Here is an 11157-nt window from a genome sequence, read left to right as displayed (position 1 = left end):
CATTTTGCTATCTTGACGATATTCTCATAGCTTCTAGAGATGAGTCAGAACACATCACTCATTTGCGAATTGTTTTTGATCGTCTACAGAAAGCTGGATTGTCACTTAATGTATCCAAATGTCTTTTTGGTCAAAAAGAAATTAATTTTCTCGGATATCTTGTCTCTAGTCAAGGAATCAAACCTACAGAACAAAAAGTCAAATCGATTATTGACTATCCCAAACCTAAGACAATACATGATTTAAGAAGATTTATTGGCATTATTAATTATTATCGTCGTTGCCTTAAAAACGCAGCTGAACATCAAGCATTACTTACAAACTTTTTGAAGGACAGTCGCAAGAGAGATAGGAGAACTATTCCTTGGTCTATGGAGACAGAAGCAGCTTTTCAGAATTGCAAAGAAGAACTTCTCCGTGTGACTACCCTCTCTCATCCTGCTCCTCAAGTTCCTTTGATTCTTACTTGTGATGCTTCTGATTTCGCTGTAGGAGCATTGAACAGACAATTGAAAATGTCAATAAACCAATTGCATTCTTTTCTAAAAAGCTTGATATAACTCAAAAGAACTACAGTACTTATGATAGAGAACTTTTAAGCATTTATTTAGCAATTAAATATTTCAGATATTTGCTTGAAGGACGACAACTCATTATTAGGACAGATCACAAACCTTTAATTTATGCTTTTCTTCAGAAACCTGACAAAGCTTCACCTAGACAAATTAGGCAACTGGATCTTATTGCTCAATTCTCTACTAATATTGTCCACATTTCAGGCAAGTTAAATTCTGTAGCTGATGCTTTATCAAGAATTGAGTCAGTTTCAATGCCAATCATTGTCTCTCTGGAAGAATTAGCAGAATTTCAAAAGGATGATGAAGAACTTTAAGATCTCCTTTCTTTGAACTCTTCACTCCAACTAAGGAAACTTATGCTTACTGGCTCATCTGTACCTATATATTGTGACTGTTCCTCTGAGTTAATTCGTCCATACGTTCCTAAACCTCTTCGTAAAAGAGTTTTTGATGTAGTACATGGCCTCGCACATCCCAGTGGAAGATCTACAGCTAAACAACTTCTACAGAAATTTATTTGGCCGTCATTGAATAAAGACGTTAAAGAGTGGACTCGCACTTGTCTACCTTGCCAACGTTCCAAAATTTCAAGACATACAAAAAATGTCTCTGTTAAAATCGCGGTTCCTGATCAGCGTTTTCAACATGTACATTTAGATTTAATAGGCCCTCTTCCTTCTTGTCAAGATTTCCGTTATTGCTTAACAATAATAGATCGTTTCTCGAGGTGGCCTGAAGCTATTCCACTTAAAGAAATAACTGCTGAAACAGTTTCGACAGCTTTCTATTCTCATTGGGTAGCTAGATATGGATCTCCTATAACTATTACTACAGATCAAGGCCCACAATTTGAAGCATCTCTCTTTAAAGCATTAACTAATTTGATTGGATGTGATCGCAAGAGAACTTCTGCTTATCATCCAGCTACAAACGGAATTTTGGAAAGATGGCATAGGACTGTCAAGACTGCAATTATGTGTCATCAGACGAAGAATTGGTTGGAATCTTTACCTACTGTTCTTCTTGGTCTTCGTTCGTGCTTCAAAGAAGACTTGAAAACTTCACCTGCTGAATTACTCTATGGAACTACTCTTCGGATTCCTGGTGAATTCTTTATTGAGGAAGATTTTCCAGCAGATCCTGAAATATTTTTAGAGAAACATAGAATACATATGAGGAATATTAGATCTTCTCCTACTCATCATCACACCAAAAAATCACCTTTTGTACACAAAAATCTTTATGATTGTACTCACGTATGGCTTCGTGAAGATGCGGTGAAGAAATCTCTTCAATCACCATATTCTGGTCCTTTTCTTGTTAACAAACGAATTTCTGATTTTTTGTTTACTATTGACATTTCAGGAAAATTAGTCAACGTCTCAACGGAACGTCTGAAACCAACCTTTTTTCCCAAGGAAGATTCTTCTGTTCTTCTTTCATCCTCTTCGAGAACTTCATCTACATCTACAACCACATCAGTTGTACCATCAGTTGTGCCTGCAGTTCCTACAACCACCTCAGTCATACCTGCATCTACTATTTCACCAGATTACCCTAGTACTTCTTCTACTGCTTCTTTCGGAAAATCATTACGAACTTACCCAGCTAAGAAGAAAGTCCATTTCGCAACGTAATCGTCGCTTGGGGGGGAGTACTGTGGCGTTACTGTGACTTTACTATAGCATTTTTAAGTCTACACTTACACCACATATACTCTTACACCTTATACGTTTTTACACCATTTTCGTTACTATGTTACAGACCATTTGTTTATAAAAGACAGACTTCAATTATTCTTATCACACAATTTATTGTATTAACATTTATTAATAAAAGCTCCTTTAAAAAGTATCTCTAGTTAAAAGTTACTACACATCAACGATCTTGCTTTGACTGGCTGGATCATGTTCGTATCTTGCCTTAACTGACTGGATCGTGTTCGTATCTTGCCTTGACTGGCTGGATCGTGTCCAGATCTTGCCTTGACTGGCTGGATCGTCTTCGTATCTTGCCTTTACTGGATGAATCGCGTACAGATCTTGCCTTGACTGGCTGGATTCGTGTTCGTATCTTGCCTTGACTGACTGGATCCGTGTTTGTATCTTGCCTTGACTGGATGGATCGTGTCCAGATCTTGCTTTGACTGACTGGATCCGTGTTCGTATCTTGCCTTGACTGGCTGGATCCGTGTTTGTATCTTGCCTTTACTGGATGGATCGTGTTCGTATCTTGTTTTGATTGGCTGAATCGTGTCCGGATCTTGTCTTGACAAGCTGGATCATGCTTGGACTTTGCCCTGATTGGTCGGAGCATGTAAAATAAGACTATCGGAAAATGAATATTTTAAGAAATATTTTGTATTTTTATCAAAATGTAGTAACTTTCGAGCTGTATAACTCGAAAAGTACGCAATGGAAAAACATTTGACTATAGTGTTTTGAAAAGCTCTCGAGGTCAGCTACAAGAATATGTAATAAAAAATAGGGAGTGCTATTTAAAAAAATTGAGGTAACCTTCGCGTGATCTTCAAATAAATATCCAAGGTCAAACCAATAGTACCATCTTATAGCCCCTTTGAAACCATACAACACATGTCTAAACCATTTTTTGATATTTCGCTTAGTTTACGAGAAAATTGATCGTATTTTTTAAAATGACCTACCCTGTATATATATGTATATATTTATATATGTTTACAATTAATATAAATTTTAAGATATAAGACAGGCAGTAAGAGCCAACTCGCGGATGACAGTGCGTTATTCTAACGAAACTAAATTTTTCGTTAGGATTAAGTATCTGTGCACAAGGCACCAAATATTTTATTTGGTCACGGCCAAAATTTAAAATATGAAATAATCTCATATTTGAGATTTAATTTCAATAACCCTTTCACCCCCCTACGGAAATAAGTAAATGCAAGAGAAAAATATAGATCCGAAAGTCGCTGAATCGGGAATCGAACCCGAGACCTTTCGCTTGCCGGGCGACTGCTCTTCCAACTGAGCTATTCAGATCCTTTTGATTCTATACTTTTCTCTGCTATATGTAATAATGTTGATAAACAAACGCGTTTTTAAGCCAGCGTGTATATAAATTAAGAGTTTAACAAGGCTCTGTAATATAAATATAAATTTTAAGATATAAGACAGGCAATAATGCATTTACTTATTTCCGTAGGGGGGTAAAAGGGTTATTGAAATTAAATCTCAAATATGAGATTATTTCATATTTTAAATCTTGGCCGTGACCAAGTAAAATATTTGGTGCCTTGTGCACAGATACTTAATCCTAACGAAAAATTTAGTTTCGTTAGGATAACTCACTGTCATCCGCGAGTTGGCTCTTACTGCCTGTCTTATATCTTAAAATTTATATTTATATTACAGAGCCTTGTTAAACTCTTAATTTATATACACGCTGGCTTAAAAACGCGTTTGTTTATCAACATTATTACATATAGCAGAGAAAAGTATAGAATCGAAAGGATCTGAATAGCTCAGTTGGAAGAGCAGTCGCCCGGCAAGCGAAAGGTCTCGGGTTCGATTCCCGATTCAGCGACTTTCGGATCTATATTTTTCTCTTGCATTTACTTATTTCCGTAGGGGGGTGAAAGGGTTATTGAAATTAAATCTCAAATATGAGATTATTTCATATTTTAAATCTTGGCCGTGACCAAGTAAAATATTTGGTGCCTTGTGCACAGATACTTAATCCTAACGAAAAATTTAGTTTCGTTAGGATAACGCACTGTCATCCGCGAGTTGGCTCTTACTGCCTGTCTTATATCTTAAAATTTATATTTATATTACAGAGCCTTGTTAAACTCTTAATTTATATACACGCTGGCTTAAAAACGCGTTTGTTTATCAACATTATTACATATAGCAGAGAAAAGTATAGAATCGAAAGGATCTGAATAGCTCAGTTGGAAGAGCAGTCGCCCGGCAAGCGAAAGGTCTCGGGTTTGATTCCCGATTCAGCGACTTTCGGATCTATATTTTTCTCTTGCATTTACTTATTTCCGTAAGGGGGTGAAAGGGTTATTGAAATTAAATCTCAAATATGAGATTATTTCATATTTTAAATCTTGGCCGTGACCAAGTAAAATATTTGGTGCCTTGTGCACAGATACTTAATCCTAACGAAAAATTTAGTTTCGTTAGGATAACGCACTGTCATCCGCGAGTTGGCTCTTACTGCCTGTCTTATATCTTAAAATTTATATTTATATTACAGAGCCTTGTTAAACTCTTAATTTACAATTAATGTTTGCAATAATTGAGTACCTTGAGTAACATTATAACTGTATGTTAATCGATATTAGAATCAATATTCTTATTTATAATTAACTAATTAATATCATTACAAATCTATAATTATAATTATTTAAAAGAATATAGTTTACACACACACACGCACGCGCGCACATACACACACACACATACGCTCGGTAAGACGCCTTTTCAAAATTCTTTCGCCGAATATCCGGCAACGAAATAGACGCTGGCGCCTAAAATTTTGTACCTTCCAGAAGCGAAAAGGGGAATGGCCACTCGGGTACCACCTGCACCTGAAACCCCGCGCTAGGAGCGACGGCGGGAGAGCTGTCGCCTCCCCGGGACAGCCGGAAGCCCGGAAGAGAGCCAAGGAGCGGCTCCGCCGTGCACTGCCGCGTCGACCGCCTAAGGAGGGCAACCAGCGGACAAGGATCCGCGCGCCAGGATAATTAGGCGCGCGGCCGCAAGAATCACCGAGGCCGCGCGCGCGGCCCGACCTGATAGCGCCACGAGTGGCCTATCTAATTGGGTCACCGGCGTGTCTCCTGAGGGTCCCCGATTTGTCACTGTCTGGCGAGCGCCCGGTGAGAGCTGAGGTCCGACAAGCGAGAGCGACCAATCAGGGAGCGAAAAGAGCGAGAGAGTTGTCTCGAAGGACTGATGAGACGACGTCGTTATCCTGCAGCCGCCCTAGATAAGGTAGATGAGTGAGTGGGTCCCTAATTAACGGTTGTTGTTGAGAATTACGCCGGACCTAGTTGCCGGCCACGCGTGAGAGTTCTAGATATTGGTTTTTTTCAGTCACGTGATTAACGTAGCGGATATTGAGAGAAGAGCTATGACCCATCCACTCTCTCGCGTTTCCGAATATTCCCTCTCCCGCGTCGACAGTCCTTGCGTATAATTATTGTCACGCGTATAGTTATGTAATTTTTTTGTTGTCGCGCAATAACGAGAAGTATCTAATTGGAAGCTCATAAACGAAGGTCGAGACTTGCCAGTGTAGTATCATGACTATGAAGAAACTGTGTTGTTAATTGTAAATCTTTTGTTATAGATGAAAGTGTGTACGGCGCACGCGACGTGGCCTTACGTCTTCTCTTTGTCGTCGCGCATACCGCGCGGGTCACGCACCCGCGACGTGAAAAATTATAGCGCGCCGCCGACCCGCGCACCGAAAAATCTTGGCGGCCATAAACCCGCCGATTGTCGTATTATAATTTTTTTTAGGCATCTATATTTTCACCACAACCTATATATATGGTCGTAACTCGTCCCGGTGAATCATTAATACTATTCTTAGTATACTTTGCCCGAAACTATGTAAAATTTTGGTTCTTGTCACCGTTTATATTATATCCGTTTTATATTTTTTTTGTTATTATGTTATTCAAATATATATTGCTGAAAATTTAGCAAGTCTGGTAATTCCTCGTTGCCCGCGTCCGAACCCGTACATTCTCCAGGGCTAGCCGAGCGGGGGGAAAAAAAATTTTACCGCCGCGATCTCTCTCCCATAAATGACATTTTTGGTAGCAAATTTTGGCGATACTTCCGATAGAATAAAATTTGGCTTTTCTGGTAATTAGTGTGATTAAGAGACGGTGCGGCTGCCGCACCTGGCGCCCAACTCAGTTGTGAATATTGCGTATCGGACGGAGAGATCGTGCCGAAAGAAAACCGGCATTCTGAAGAAGAAATTTCCTCCTTACTTCACGGTTCACATTTTTGATGTGAATTTCGCGCGACCGGTGATAAATTGGCGCCCAACGTCGAGGCACGAAGATCCGGTGCGTGACGAAGAAATTGAAATTCAATTCAATTCAATTTCAATTCTTTATTCGTCCCCTAAGGGATTGAAGGCGCTTTTGAAGGAGCGTTCCCCAACCTTACAAACTCTTACAATCTTACTTATATCTACTCTTAACTCTACTCTTACATCTAATTTACAAATAACTTAATTCTACCTTAACCTACTTATCTACTACTTTAGAGAGAGAAAGAGCCGTCCCTACCTATCGCTTCGCTTCGGCTTCCGGTTCCCCATACATTCTCCACCACCTCATTCATACCTCACTCATTCTCCTCCTCATACTTCCTTCCTCCTTTTCCCCTCCCTCCCTCCTTTCTTCCGTTCTCCCCTCTTCCCTCTTTTTCTCTATTTCTCTCATCCATCCTTCCCCTTCTCCTCCTTCCTGCAATATTCCCTTCATTCTTTCCCACCAGTTTCCCTTCTCCCCTTCTCCCCCACATTCTCCTATCACATGCTCCCATGTTTCATCTTCTATCCCGCATAACCTACATCTTCTTTTCCCCTCTTTTTCCCAGTATCTCGCCCCTCTCATCTCATTGTTCATTCTGAACCTAACTATCCTTCTCCATCTACTTTCCCCCCATCCCTTTCTCAGGTATTCCGGTAAACCCTCCTCCTTCCATTCCCCATACCATCTATTATATCTCGACTCTCTTATCCTCTCCCATCTTTCCTCCTTCTGCCTTTCCCTGTCTTTCTGTTCCCACCCCTCATATACTTCCTCTCCCCTTCCCCTTTTTTCCTCCATCTCTTTCCCTTCTATTCCTCTTTCTTCCCAGAATTTCCCCCTCTCTTCCTCCCACATCGTTCTTTCCTTTCCTCCCCTTATCCTCTCTTTCATATCCTCAAAACATTTTCTCGCTAAACTTCCTCCCCTTCCTTCCTCCAACTTCCTCTCATACCCTACCGCCCTCCTTCCTGCCCTTATCCTAAATTTGTCTTTTCCTATCTCCTCTCTTACCATATACCCCGGCGTGCACCAGTCTACTCCTAACGTCCACCTAATCCATCGCTCCTGCATTGCCTCCACCTCTCTCCTCTCCTTCCATCCCCATATTTCCGCCCCATATTCCAACACCGTCCCCATCAACCTTTCCATTAGCCATACTCTTTTCATCCAGTCTCCTGCAAATCTTCTCTTTCCCATTCCCCACACCTGTCTTATCACCGCTCCTGCTTTCCTAACTCTGTTCTTTACCTGCGCCTCCTGCCCCCCGTTCCTCTGTAGCTTATACCCTAAATATGTGAATTCTTTCACTTCCTCTAACCTTTTTCCTTTCCATCTCCATTCCACTCTCTTCATTCTTCCTCCTCCCTTTTTAAACCTCATTACCTTTGTCTTATCCACATTCATCCTCTAACCTTTTCTTGTCCATATAACTTTCCATTTTCCCCAACATATGTATCATCCCTTCTTCATCCTCCGCCAACAGTACCATATCATCTGCGTACACCAAACAATGCACTTTTTCCCCTCCCAGTTTCACCCCCCCCCCCAACCTCCTTTTCTTAGCACTTCCTCTATATCCGCTATCAGCAAACTAAATAAGTGCGGACTCATTGGGCAACCTTGCCTCACCCCCCTTGCCGTCCAAAAATTTTCTCCCTCCTCCTTCCCCACTCTTACCTTACTCCTCGTTTCCCTGTACACCTCTTCTATCCTACTCCTTAATCCCTCCCTCACTCCCCTCCTCTTCATTGCTTCCATTAACACCTTCCTATCTACCGAATCAAACGCCGCCTTCAGGTCCATAAATGCCGCGACTACCTTTCCTCCCTTCTTGTTTACCCTCTTATTCACCAGATAGTTCAACACATAGATACTATCCATCACCCCCATTCCCTTCCTAAAACCTGTCTGACTCTCCGGTATCATATTCTTCCCCTCCATTTCTTCCTTTAACCTTTCAGTTAAAATCCCCACGTATATCTTGTATAGCGTTGGCATCAATGTCACTCCTCTATAGTTTTCCACTTTATTCCCCGTTCACTTTTTCAACAGTGGCACTATTATCCCTTCTTTCCACCTCTCCGACCAGAAATTGAAATTCACCAGAGGAGTAAAGTTTTTTTTGTTGTTTAAGGGGTATGAGAAATTACTTGTTTCGGATATTAATAACTTTTGAAAGTACTTGGAAGATGAAATGTTATCTATTGAAATATAAAATTTTTTTTGCGAAATTACTTTGAGTGAAGTAACTATCAAAATATTAGTTTTGTTTTACGTTAAAATTTCCACTTAAAATTAAGAAATAAAATTTTTTTTTTCTTTTCGCGACTGTTAACTTTCTTTTGAGAAATTGTATATGTTCGTTTCGACTAGCTATTTTTTAAGAGATAAAGTTTTTTCTGCGTTTTCCTTTATTGAGAGATTAGTTGGAGAGAAATTAACGTTCTGAGACCGAAAATTTTTTTCTACTGACAAATTATTTATGATTGATTAAATTTATATATGTGATACAAATTTTACTTGTATGTACTATGTTGTAATCCGGCGCACACCCTCTCAGAAAATTTATAAGCTCTCTACGAATCTGCTCGCGTATCTTGTAAAATTATTACGGATACTTCATAACTTTTCACATTTCAGAAATCGAGTTTTGTTTTGTTGCCATCTTGTAAAAAAAATTTTTTTTGTTGGTTTCTTGTAAGAGCAGATAAATTTCATTCGATTCGAGTCTTTAAGATAACCATTTTTTTGTTTAGTAATCAAATACATATTGTACGAGTATCTTAGAATTATATTACATTATAGCAAATTTTGAAGTATAGAGAGAGGTGTCCGCGGCCAAACCATTATAAGTATAGAGTGTGTTTTTTTATATTGTGCAATAACCCGTTTCTTCCAGCGACATTTGTTATGGTGTACACTGCGATATTGATTACGATCACTGATTTCTACATTGTATTATTGCGGATGCGATTCATGAAATTGCAGCAATTATTTGGGCTCGAGAACTAAACTTGATTGAGAGGAGGAATTCGATCGCGACTCTTGAGCTGTTCGGGATTTTGCTCGCGGAAACCTATCAGGCTTATACCAGTTCACGCGGATGCCGTACGGCTTGACGGGAGCGCCCGCGACCTTCCAACGGTTACTTGACAGGTTGATAGGGCCGGAGATGGAGCCGAATGCCTTCGCGTACTTAGATGACATCGTAATCGTAATGCCAACCTTCGGAGAGCATTTAGAGTGGCTAGATCGCGTGTTGCGAAAAATTTTTGCTGCCGGATTAACTATCAACCCCAAGAAGTGCGAATTTTGCCGCTCACAAGTTAAATATCTCGTTAATATTATATTATAGCACTTGATAAGGGCCGAAACCCATGGCCGAAACGTTGTAAAAATTTAATAAATTTACTTATTTTCCAGATTTGGTCAATTGAATTATTACCATTTTTTAAATATCTCGGTTTTATTGTGAACAAGAACGGATTATCCGTAGATCCGGAGAAAGCGCAGCCAATTCTCGAGTATCCGGCCCCGAAGAATTTAAAACAACTACGGAGATTTTTAGGCATGTCATCGTGGTATCGGAGATTCATTCCTAAGTTTGCGACTCGGAGCAAACCTCTAACACGCCTGTTGAAGAAGGATCAGCCGTGGAAATGGGCCGACAAACAGGCCCACGCGTTTGAGAAAATTCGATCGTATCTCGTTGCCACGCCTACGTTGTCGCGACCCGATTTCGATATTCCATTCGTCCTTCAAACGGACGCCAGTTCCGTCGGATTAGGTGCCTTGCTTACACAAACTATTAACGAGGAAGAACACGTAATCGCCTTTGCGAGTAGGACTTTAGCCAATCCGGAAAAGCGATACACCGTGACGGAGCAAGAATGCTTGGCCGTTATCTGGGCGATTAAGAAATTTCGACCTTATCTAGAGGGATATAAGTTTACAGTGATCACCAATCATAGCAGTCTGCGATGGCTGCACAATCTAAAAAATCCAACCGGTCGATTCGCGAGATGGGCTTTAGAGCTTTTAGAGTATGATTACGAGATCATACACCGGAAGGGCGCGTTACATCACGTGCCTGATGCGCTCTCGTGAATGTTCGAGAATAATACCGAGATCCCGATTGTAGCCGCGGTAGATGCCGTAGAAAACGCGAATACGAGCGACGCATGGTATAGGAAGCGCTTTGCGGAAGTCGCCAAGAAAGCACGCCCTTTTACGGATTGGAGAATAGTTGACGGACAATTGTATTTCTGTCGGTCGAAGCCTGTTGTTTCGGAGATAGTCGAGGATCTGGACAGATGGAAACTTGTGTTGTCGAGGAAGTTGCGGAGAGACGCGTTGAGAGAGGCACACGACGAACTGCATCGAGAAAACGTACCATTGCTTAGCCGTTCGCTATTATTGGCCAAACATGTTTAGAGATATCGCGGACTATGTAAAGCGGTGCGAGGTCTGCCAACGGACCAAGGTCGAGCAGGTCAGCCCTGCGGGTCTAATGGGTCACCGTGTTATAGACAC

At 40.7% G+C, this 11157-nt stretch overlaps 1 long non-coding RNA gene across 1 annotated transcript; it reads right to left on the bottom strand.

The window, feature by feature from the left end:
• Nucleotides 1-1179: 1179 nt before the first annotated feature.
• Nucleotides 1180-2248, bottom strand: LOC146725178 (uncharacterized). The gene is made up of 3 exons (XR_014924953.1): nt 2183-2248; nt 1835-2087; nt 1180-1718 (listed from the first exon to the last, which is right to left on the bottom strand). It is a non-coding gene; the product is annotated as an uncharacterized LOC146725178 (long non-coding RNA).
• Nucleotides 2249-11157: the final 8909 nt, after the last annotated feature.

Source organism: Nylanderia fulva, unplaced genomic scaffold (assembly GCF_048542155.1).
Source record: "Nylanderia fulva isolate GAGA-0341 unplaced genomic scaffold, ASM4854215v1 Scaffold101, whole genome shotgun sequence".
NCBI classification, from domain to species: domain Eukaryota; kingdom Metazoa; phylum Arthropoda; class Insecta; order Hymenoptera; family Formicidae; genus Nylanderia; species Nylanderia fulva.
Note: the sequence above shows the minus strand (reverse complement) of the source record. Positions and strands in the feature narration are given on the sequence as shown.